At 57.9% G+C, this 11,491-nt stretch overlaps 1 long non-coding RNA gene across 1 annotated transcript; it reads right to left on the bottom strand.

Moving 5' to 3' along the window:
• Window positions 1-4,257: 4,257 nt before the first annotated feature.
• LOC116660251 lies at window positions 4,258-10,020 on the bottom strand. The gene is made up of 3 exons (XR_004315674.1): window positions 6,831-10,020; window positions 5,113-5,634; window positions 4,258-5,007 (listed from the first exon to the last, which is right to left on the bottom strand). It is a non-coding gene; the product is annotated as an uncharacterized LOC116660251 (long non-coding RNA).
• Between the last annotated feature and the right edge of the window lie 1,471 nt (window positions 10,021-11,491).

The following is an 11,491-nucleotide window of genomic DNA, read 5'->3' on the forward strand; positions in this document are numbered from 1 at the left end:
AGGGTAATTAGGCTTTTAAAATTTGTTTACGGGGGAGGTGGTACTGGGGATCAAACCCAGGACCTCGTGCATGTTAGGCATGCGCTCTACCTGAGCTATATCCTCCCCCAACCCGCCATAGCCATCCTTCTTCCTTCCCATGTGGTAGCTTCCAGGACCTAGGAAAACAAGCAAGCAAGCGCTTAGGAGCACCGGCCCCTTCACCCAGGGCTCGGAGGCGCCTGCTCGGAGACCAGCAAGCCCATCTCCACTCACAGCTGCCCCGGCACCAGGGAACCCGCCAGGTCTCATGGGCCTCGCCTGGTCTACGTCATGGAGCTCCAAACAGGGGAACACCTGCGTCTGTCCGCAGGGGCTCACCATCCAGCATTAAAACGCCCAGGACTGTGGGAGAGTAAATGCCTGGTGAGACGGGGCGTCGCCCTCCTCAGGGAACCGGCTCCTGGAGAGGAAACACTGAGATGACTTGATGATGACGGAAGGCGGGAGGGGGAAGGAGGGAGGGGTTGGGAGGGAGGAAGAGGGGGAGGGAGTTGACAGACGGACAGCAATACACACACACACACACACCACTCGACACTCAGAGGCAGGCCACAGAGCCAGAGACTCGAGGAAACCCGAGCTGGGGGAGGAGGGGAAGGTGGGGCCGGGGTGGAGTGGGCAGGGAGGCTAAGGTCCCACCGGCCTTGTCAGGGTGGGAGACAGGAGCCCAGCCAGGGCTAAGGCCCCGTCTTGCACGCACGTCCTAACAGCTCTGAAGAGCACAGCTCACTAACCAAGTCCACACGAAACCACAGACCCAAATGAGCAGCCAGCGTCCCGGTGGCACCACTCTCCTCTCACGCCAGAGCACTGCTTTCCGCCAGAACCCCTCCCAAACCATCAAGTGCTGTGGTGAGAGGGCCTTCGACCGGAGCCGGGTTCCTGGGGGAGCGGGGCTTGCTGTCAGTTATTTCAGTATTGCCACACCTGTACCCCGAGGGTGGACCCCAGGCGAGCATCCCCCAGAAGCTCGTGAGAAATGCGGACTCTCAGGCCTCTCTCACGCCCCCGAAGCAGAATCTGTGCTTCACCTCCATCCCGAGGCCGCTCGTGGGCACACTCAAGGGTGAGCAGCACTGGTCTACCACACTGCTGGGGCCCCCTTCCCGGAACACCAGCTTCTCTTTATCACTTCCCCTCCACTCCGCTGGTTTGCTGGCAGCCTGGAGAAGCCCGTCCCTTCGGCCAGGCTCTCAGGGGCCTGGAGATAATGGCTTTATATTGATGTCTCCCAAATGCATTTCAGTGAAAATGTCTTAAAGATCTAAAAGCCTTTAGCATCCCGGGGAATGCATTTCTAATGATACAATTTCAGGCCCCCTTGACAAGCCTTGACAAAACATATTCCTTGGTAGGGAAGGAGGCCTTCCTGACGTGGCTTAGATTCTGCCGTGTGATAGTAACTTGTCCTGGTGTGGCATCGTAATTCTACGACACGCGTTTATTCCTTCTGTCCTTCAACGCTTCTGTCGCCTGAGAGAGGAGCAAGGCGGCCTGTAGGACCGCTGTTTTACGCTGAGGACTCCGGAGCTCAGAGAAGTTGAGAGACTCGCCTGTGGCCACCCAGCTGCAGAGAAGCAGAGGCAGGCACGGACCTCCGCCAACCCCAGGCTCCTACAGGACAGTCCTACCAGAAACCACCATGTGCAAATGGAGGTCTGTTTACTTATTTTGTTCCTTAGAATCTCATCTTAAAAGCACCAGAGTCAAACAGTCCAGTCTGGCAGAACTATTTCCCTCAGGCCCTCAGCCCTGAACCAGGAGGCGGGCAGGGGGTACCCGAGTCCAGCCCCTGCCTTTGGAAGCTCGAGTGTTAGGGCTTCGTTTTTTTTTTAACCCTTTGATGGAGCAGAAATGTGTTCTCACATCACAGCGTCACCAACAGACAAACAAAATGAGAATTTTGAAAGCAGAAATCTCTTGAAAATGAAGCCGATCTCAGCTCCCAGCCGGCCCTCCCCCCACTAACAGGTGCTTCCCGTGACCCTCAGGCCACGTGTTGCTCGAACCACAGGGGCTCCGAGAGCAGCGGCCCAGCGCCCTTGGCCGCCCAGCCTGGGAGTTCCGGGCGCCAAGTCTAGCTTCTACAAAACACGAAACCGCTTTTTCTTTTTTTCAGCAACATATTTAAATCAGCTTTTCTCAAATTGGACTTCAGGTGGTTTCGCTTCCCTGTGCGCTTCTTCTAATCAAAGCTTACCTCTTCTGGGTCCCGCTTCATCTGAGCCTCCAGACGGTGCAAAGCTTGATTTCTGAACCCGCTTTGCACCTGGGAGGGTCTAACCAACATTGGTGTAATACCTTCCTCCTCCCCCAGAAAACAGGCCTTTCTAAACTCATCGCCGCCCCAGTCCAGCATGCCACCTGGCGTGCGTCCACAGAGCTTGGGGGAAGCCCTTTCCTGGCCAGTGGGATGGGGGCATCCTGGAGGCCACCGCCCGGGACTGTCCCACCTTGAGTCATTAGCACACCGAAGACTCCGAGAAGCCCCACCACGCAGAAAGTCTACATTTGAGTAAGTCAGCATTCCCCAAACTCCCTGGGGCACAGGCCCCTTCGCCCTTTACAAATATCCCAGGAATCTCTGGGAAATTTTATCAGAACCCAGTGGGCGACTCTCCCCAGAAGGGTTTCGGTCTGCAAAGGGGTGAGGTAGGACACACCTTCTCTGCCCCTCAAGTCGCCCTGCCCCCACGCCATTCCCCTCACACCTTCCTCAGGGTCTGTGGCCTTTGTTCCAGAAAGGCTCCAAAGCTCCTTCCTACCTTTGGCCGCCTCTCTCACACTCACCTGCGAGACGAGAGGACAGTGCCTGTGCGCTGGGCCTCGCGAGCCCCAGAAACAAGCTGAGCTTCTAGAGGACCCCAACACACAGACCCCGGCTTCCACGGCACCCCCAAACAGCTGGTTTCTTAACCACTGGACAGCGAGGGGTAAATCTGGCCTTTCCCAGAGCGGCTACGCCAGCCCCCCAAACTCAGATGACATTTACGTCCGCTCCTCTCCTGCAGAGGCCAGTCTCAGTGCTGAAGCGTTGCCTGCAACCCCACCCTCTGGCCCCACGCCGGCGATCATGCCGCGCACTCGGTCTAGGAGGGGACTGGGCGATGCCGTAGGAGAGCAGAGGGGTGCGCTCCCCCCATCTTTCCACTAGCTTCCCAGCAGTCATCCCACCTGTCCTTCACGGTGCCCCCCGGAACCACGCCTGCCGGCAGTCTGCACTGACACGTGCTGCACTGTGTGCACGGAAGCCTGGCCGGAGGAATCCTGGGGGTACTTCTGTCACACACACACACACACACACACACACACACACACACACCCCTTGTGTGCAGCCGGACGGGGGCGGTGTTTATGTCTCCGTTCTCTTTTGCAAAGGGGAAAAAAAACACAGTGGAGCCATAAATGTGTGCGTTTTGAACAGCTGTCCTCACGTACCGTGTAGGTGACTGAACTGCAAGAAATTTAAACATAAGCTTGAGTTTTCTGAGATGGGAGGGAGGAAAATTTGGCCATTGGTATCTCAATTATTTTTCTGTACCAAGTGCTAAAATCAGGCATTAAAATGCAACACTTCCACCCCAAGGGGAAGACACACACACACACACACACACACATACACACACGCACACATATATACACACACATACATACGCACGCACATACACACATACATACATGTGCATACACATATATACATATGCACACATACACACACATATACATACATACACACACACACACACACACACGCACACACACATACGCATTCTGCTCTTTCATACGCACTCAAAATGGGAAACATCTGAGGAACAAGCAGCCGAAGCCCAGAGCATCCTCCCCCCCAAGCAGGGCTGCGTTTTCCCAGCAGGAGACTCCGCTCCAGGCTCCAAGCTCCAAGGCAAGCTCTCCAGGAGGGGAAACTGCCCAGCAGGGTTTATTAATTCGCACAGAAGAAGGATCACGTGTCCCCGTCAAGGTCTGAGAGTGGGCAGTTGGAAGAACTGTCAAACGTGGAGGCGTGAGTGGGGCAGAGAAAGGGGCGGCAGAGACAGAGAAGGTGAAGGGACATGACTGTTCCATGGTCAGTGGAGAAATCAGCAAAGCTGAGGCCAAGTGCATGGGGTTGGGGAGCTCTCCTGTGCGCTGGAGCGGGAGGTGGGACGGACTAAGGGAGCAGGCTTCGGACAAGGATGGACCTGCTTCTGAAGTCTGACCGAGGAAAGGCCCTCCCTAGGGGCTGCCTCCTTCCTCCTGGGAGCCTGTGAAGACCCGCAACAGCAGTCCAGCCCCGAGTAGGGGTGACCCTTTAAAATCATGACCCCCCAAGCTTTGCTCTCGGCGCCTCCAGCCACCATCTTGGACTCCTCCCTCCTTCATAAATGGCTCAAAGGCCCTGGGGCTCCTTGTCCCTGTCCCTCCAGTCACACATGCCCTTGGGAAGGGCTCTCCTTCTCCACCTTCCTGGCTCCACATTTGGAATAAACACTGCCAGGGCCAGGAGGCTGGGAAGGCGGTGGGGAAACAGGACAGGGCCGGCCGCGGTCCCCACCCCAAGAGGTGCTCCAGGGAGGAGGCAGGTGTGCCAACAGCCACTGTGAAGCAGCCCGAAGGCCTGTGGGAGCTTGTCTGAGTTACAATGGGCCTGCACTCCCGTGCTCACGGGTGTTGCTGGCTCTGAGCCCTGCCCTGTGAAACCGCGCGGCCACTCCCTGGGGGTCTGCGCGGCCTGCTGTTCCCCAGGGGGCCCCGGGCACTTGCTCACGCGCCTCCAGACAAGCCTGGCGGGTCCCCTGGGCCGCGACGGGACCACTCCTGCTGCGCTCCCAGGTGTCCGCCGAGTACACGACCTTTGTCTTTGGTCACTGCCAGTCCCCACCCGGGCTCGCAGTCAGTCCCGCTGAGGTCCGCTGTCCTTCCGTCTTCCGCGGCTGAGACCTGCGAACCTCAGAAGGCCAGGCTGCTCTACAGTGTGAAGGAGGGGAAGCTGTTTCCCTCCCGTCTGGTGGAAAAGCCCAAAGCAGCGCCCCCGCACCCAGAGCCTCACGCTGCTCAGCGAGCCCGCGTCACCTGCAGCCCGTGCCTCGGGGGTGAGTCCTCGGGGGGCCGGCTCAGGAGCCCAGCCCTGGCATGGCCCCAGCTAGCAGGTGGGGAGTTTTCCTTTTGACAGCGGCGTCTTCCAGAAGCCTTGGACTCACAAACCGACAGCAACACCTGCCAATCCTAAGGCTGGCGTCTGTGTGGTCCTCCCGGTGCCCCGCGCTCAGCAGGTTCTCCAGAACTGTGTTCAATGGACAGTCAGATCTTAAGTGAGAGGGTGAACATGTTAAGAATGGTGATTCTCAAATTCTATCATTTTTTAAAGTTTGGAAACTACCAAAAGGTAGGAAAAAATGGAAAACTTACAACAAGCCCCTACAACCCCAGCGCCTGAAGGCAACAGCAGTTTGTGTTTCTGTGTATTTCCCTTTAGTCCTTGGGTACCGTTTTTCAGGAAGATCCTTCTGCAGGGGCGGCATGGGCCTGCGCTGAGCCAGGCAAATACACCAGAGGGAGGTGGAGAGGAGAAGTCTGAATGGGAATCCACCAGGCCTGGTAATAATGGAGAGGAAGGAAGGGCTGGGTCCAGGCTGCCTCCTTCTGGTCCTCAAAGATCCACTGAGGGAGCTTTCTGAGGAAGAGGGGTCAGGAGGAGAGAAATGCTCCTGGATAGTCAAACCAAGAGTTCGGGATTCAGGCTGTGGCGGGGGCAGTGGGGGGGGGGGGTCGCGGGTTGGGTCCAGGAGTAGGTGGGGAGACAGATGTGGGACAGGGCCCTCTTGCCCCCACCCCCACCCCGAGAGTCAGGACCGTGTCCAGGAGCGTGGGAAGCTGCTGACGGACCGTCTGACAACCGACAGCAGGTAAATCCCGCTAAGTCCTGGCTCACCCGTCTTCTCATTCTCATCTGCCCAGCATCTCCCACTCCCGCTCCAGCTCCTCTCTGCGCAGACCCAGCCGTCCAGGCAGGCTCCCGAGGCTCTCCACGCCGGCTGCGTGACCGCCCCGGGTTCCCCACTGAGGAACCTGTCAGGCCTTCAGGACCAGCTGTCTGACCATTTTGTGACCCGAAAGAGGAAACTCGCTAAAGCCTGGCCTGCACGGTGTGGTCTGAGGGAGACCCAGGTTCCCCGCTGCCCCACGAGCATGACGTGGCCGTGGATGGCCTGAGCACCCGGAGGGGTGACGGGACACAGGGTCCCCTCAGGGCCTGCCTCTGATCCCTCTGAATTAGGACCTGGAGCAGTGCTTTCACATCCTGGGTTTGCTCCTCTCACTTGGTTAAAAAGAAAAGAAGCAGAGACTGGTAGGGGGCAAACTGGGAAGGCAGAACCGGAGGCACGGTGGTCCGGGGGCCGAAGGCGAGCAGGCTCTGCAGGACCCCGTGGGCCGGGCCCCTCTGGAGCGAGCACTGTGCCCCCCCCCCCGGGTCTGCTGAGTCCAGGAGCGGCCGTTCTCAGGCCCGAGTGTGGATGAGTGTATCGGATCCTGCCTCAGCACCAAGGAGCCTGGGGAAAGGGAGACGGGTACTCAGCAGCAGCTGAACTCAGGAATGGAAAGAAGGGATGGGGAGACCGGGGGTGGGGGTTCCTCAGCCCCAGGAGAGGAACTGGGTCATGGCCCAGGGCTTGGCATCGGACAAACCGCATCGGTGTTCCATCTGAGCTTCAAAACAACCCCACAAAGTATGATTATTCCCATTTTACCCATGAAATCCTTCCAAGGCTCAGAGAGGGGACGTGACTTACTCAGGATCACAAAGCTGGAGGAGCCAAGTCTTCAAGTCCATTTTACCTGACTCCAAATTCCCAGTTCCTTCCAGATCGCTGCACTGTGGGGACCTGGGGGTGGAGGCGAGGCTGGGGCTCCTGGGTGTGCCCGGGGCCTCCAGCCTCTCCCGTCCTCTGTCTTGTCAGCAGCAAGGTGACCTCAGCTCTCACCAGGAGCTAAAGCTGATCTGAAGTTGCCATTTGTGGAAGGGCTTTGGGGAGATCTCTGGGCAGAGGAGACTTTTCCCTTATGCAGGGGCAAGAGAAGGAATTAGGGCTGCCTTCAGTGGGGCAAAAAAAACCAGACTGCTGGCTGACGCCAGCCAGATGCAGAGGCCCTGGGAAGTGGATGGCTGTCGGGCCCCCACGTCCACAGGGGAAGGCTCGGGACCCCTCGCCCAGACTCAGCGTCGGGACTCCAGAGCCTGCCCCTCGCCTCCCAAGCCCTCCCACCTCCTCCTCCGGCCCCATAGCATCCTCAACACCCCTGTCAGAGCTAAGGGTGCGGTGGAGGTGGGGGGCAGCTCCTGAAACAGATAAGAGGTAACTGCCCGCCTTTGACTCCTCTTGATGTGAAAATGGGACTGGAATGACTCACTCTGGCTGAAAGGTTAGTTGAAGGTTATTACAGGAAAATTGTTATTCATACATTTTTTCAGTGCAGCCGGATAGCCTAAAAGATTAAATTCACAGAGTGCATAATGACCCATCAGAGCGGACAATGGTAGGGGCGTCCCCGGGGAGGGGAGATAACGGAACAGAGACTTCTCTGAATAATTCATGCTCCAGCAGACCAGGCACTAACAGATTACACGAGGGTTTTCATTAGAAAGAAGGGAGAGAGTAGCTCTGAAAGCAGCTGGGCGTGCTCCTCAGCACCGTGGGCAGCGCTGGCCCAGTTGCCTGTGGCCTCAGTCAACGCCGGTTCCCACACCTGGGGGGGTCCGAGGAGGGGGGCCGGCGGGATGAGGAGCACTGCTGTTGTCACCAGGCAGGCGGGTGACAGACAGCCCACCCCTGAGCGGGTCTGGGTGACCTGGCTTCATCCCAGCCTTGAAGCTCCCGAGAGGCCGAGGCCAGGTCACTACGGGGGCTCTGTCTGTGTTTCAAGTGCAGGGACGGGTGTGGAGGCGTCTACCAGGAGGGGTGTGACGGGTGTCCAGACAACCCCACTTCTCACCCAGAATGACCACACTTCTGTGGGCGGGAGGAGAAGCAGGGCTGGAGCACCCCCGCCCCCGCGGCGGGGGCAGATGCAGCCCCGCAGCCCCCGTCAGTCGTGTGTCCGCGGCCACAGGGCAGTGTCTCGGGGCCGCTGCCCGTGCTGCGTCTCAGCAGGTTCCATGCGGGAGGCCCTGAAGATCTCCCCAGAGCGCTGAAGGGAGGTAACATCTGGCAACCCTTGTAACATGACGATGAAAACTGCGGCAGGCTGATTTCTCTCCAGTCCACCCTACCTTCTGCCACGTCGAGCTAAGCCAGGGACAAGATCAGCTGTGCTCTGCAGACACAACGCCACTCAGCTGGCCCACCAGTTCCTGGAAACGAAGGATGCAGGAATAAAGCTCACCTATGTGCCCCATGGGAACCTGGAACAGATAGGCCACGGGTGGACATGAACACACACACACGCGTGCGCACGCAACCAAGGGCAAAGGCCCGCCCATCCTCCGACCCTCCCGCAGAGCCCTGTGTGTCCCCTTCAGCTGCGCCTCAGTCTGTGGCTGCCTGGCGTCTCCAGCGGCGCTTCAGCTGGCTGGGTGTCTTCCCGCGTCCAGCCTCCCCCGCCCCAGGCACTCCACGCCCCACTGCGGAGCGCGAAAATACTGCCCTCGCGGCTCGGTGCCTTCTAGGTGCACTGCGAGTCAGGGCCAGCGGGGCAGCCGGCACTTCCGTAATTCCCGGAGATGAACAGCCTATTTATACTTCGTCATCGAGAAGGTCTCCACTCCCCCTTCAAGGTGTGATCTTAGCGGATCCCAGAGGGTTACACGAAGGCATCTGGGTGCAGAAACTTAGGAAACTTTTTGCTCTCATAACAAGTACCAGCATCGAGCCCAGCTCAGAAAAGGAACTACTGAGAAAAATGTACACAGATTATAATCCAGTCTTCACATGAGTGCCTGTAAAACCGGTGACACCTGAACAATCCATGGGTTATGCCCGTGTCAGTGTCCCAGTGGCGACGGCGTCCTGCAGCTGCACAGGGTGCTGCCCTTGGGGAAACTGGGTGAAGGCTGTAAAGATCTCTCCGTGTATTTCTTACAATGGCCTGCGAATCCCACATTATCTCAAAGAATTAAAAAAACAAACAAACAAGCAAGCAAACAAAAAAATCTTTTCCACTGAAACATCCTCCCCAGAGCTGCCTACTAGCCCTCTACTCTCTGTTTTCCATCATCTTAACAAACCAGATCCCACGACACGAACAGAGGGCATTTTCAGGAGAGGTCAGGGAAGAGAGCCTGTGAGGCCAACGGCAGCGTTAACCTCGGAGTTTTACCATCAGAGACCCGTGTGGTGACCCCACACGCGTCTGAGCTCTCAGCATCTTTACCGGCCCTGCGTGTGCCTCTTCGATGTCCAGGGACAGACAACGTGACTGCCCACGGAGGTCGGGTCCTGTTTGTGTGCACACAGCCCCGCCTTTGGGAGACCCACCCCTTTCCCGCACCGTGTGGTCCGGGAGGCGCCACAGCCTGGTGCCCTGGACTCTCCGACTCCACGGGGCACACGCGGCCCCGGCTGCAGGCATGCGCACGTGGCCCGAGCTCGACCAGGCAGGGCCTTGCAAGGACTGGCCTGCTGGAGCTGCTTTCTGCCCGAGTCGGGGTGCCAGCGCGTGTGAAGCTGAGGCTGCCAGCAGTCACCTTCCCCGACCACAGGGAGAAAGGTCAGCCTCGGCGGCAACGAGCGGAGCCCCCAGATGGCAGCGATCAGCTGAGACAGGAAGGGCAGGGAGAGCCCTCGTCAAGAGCCTTGGTCCCTGTCCACGCTGCCACGCCCGCCTGGCCCTCCTGGGCACTCCCCAGAGACGGTGTTCCGTGACAAGCCCCCCTTCTAAAAGCCAGTCTGCGCTGGTTTCCGTCACACGTAACTCCGAGGGCTGTGCCTTCTACAACCCCCTGACTTGATCATTCCTTCACAGCAATAGAAGAATGGCAGGAGAATCCAGGCCTCCCACACCGTTCAGGCCGACAGGTCATGTAGACTGTCCAGGAGAGGAGAGGCAGGGTGTTAGAGAGCCGCCAACGCCTCTCCTGGAGAACGGAGGGAAGGGGCCGCAGTCCAGGGCAGGCTGCCCCCAAGCACGCAGTTCTGACTTCCTTTCCTTAAGCGTCCTCTAGATGACTCGGCACAGTAGCACAAAATCTCCCCCAGTGTTTTCTTCAGGTTAAAAATAAGTTATTCTCTTTGTAGGACAGCTTTCTGGGTATCTTCCCTCTAACTGCCCCCAGCATACACGCACCACTGAGTTCGCTGTGGTTTACCTTCCGGGGTACGCCACAACCTTCTGCTCTGTTTTATTCTTATTTTCACAATTATAACACCGTCTCTGCACAGATTTGGTGGTGCCATATAATCTCACCCGTGAATCAGCGGACCCTCCAGCTTCTGAGAGAATTTTTGGAGACAAGGTCGCTTAGACGAGGGGTGGGTACCAACTCCAGATGGACCAATCCAAACCGCGTCCAGGGCTTGGGGGCTGGAGCCACGAGGCAGCATGAGTGAGCCTCTTCGTGTGGCTGTACCTTCAGTGAGCGGCCTCGCCCCTGGGCCTTGGGGCTGTCCATCGCCCCGCGGGCCACAGAGGAAGAGGGTGCAGCTTGACTGGCAAAGGCGGAAATTAAGCCCTTCTTGGGGGCAAGAGATGGAGGGAGAGCAAAGGGCTTCTTGCCCTGACCTGTCTGTGAGGTCAGGAAGCCTGCTTCCCTTTGAATTCTGTTAGATGTCCTGTGTCCTTAAGCATCTCCCCTTTCCCCTTTTAAGTCAAATCCGGATGGTTTCTGCCCCCCTGCAGCTGAGGAATCCCCTAGAATGCACTTAGGTTCTTGCTAAACTCTGCAAGGCTCCCTCCAGCCTCCTCTCCCTTCCTTGTCCTCTCTCCCCTTCTCAGTCACCTGTGTGATCTCTGACACACACGCATCATGCAGAATATCAAATACAGGTCAACGGATGTCACCATGGCAGGACAAGCAAAAGCAAAGGAAAAGCCCACGTTTCTCCAGGCTTGTTCGTAACCGGACACAGCCGCGCGTCCTGCCCCTGCTGCTGGCGGTCGGGAAGGTCAGCCCACGCTTCGGCGTGGGAACCTCTTGTTCCCACCGAAGCAGCTGAGGTGGGAATGTTTCCTTTAAGCAGACACGTGTCAGCCTCCGCCTGAAACAAAGACCCTCCGCCGGCACGGACCGCCGCAGAAACGGGGCCGTGTGAGACGTCTCTGCTGAGGCGGTGATTTTTCTCAACTGCCAGGCACCATTTTGGAAGGTTGCTGTGGGAGGTTGGTCTGCACTTTAAAGACAGCTGAGACACGTTCAAGGCTGAAGCTTTTGAAAAACAAAGCGCTGGGAAGGTTTCAGGACGGGGGAGGCGTGAAATCAAATGACCCACTGAGGCTAAATTACCAGCCTCACAGAGCG

Source organism: Camelus ferus, chromosome 27 (assembly GCF_009834535.1).
Source record: "Camelus ferus isolate YT-003-E chromosome 27, BCGSAC_Cfer_1.0, whole genome shotgun sequence".
Classification (NCBI taxonomy): domain Eukaryota; kingdom Metazoa; phylum Chordata; class Mammalia; order Artiodactyla; family Camelidae; genus Camelus; species Camelus ferus.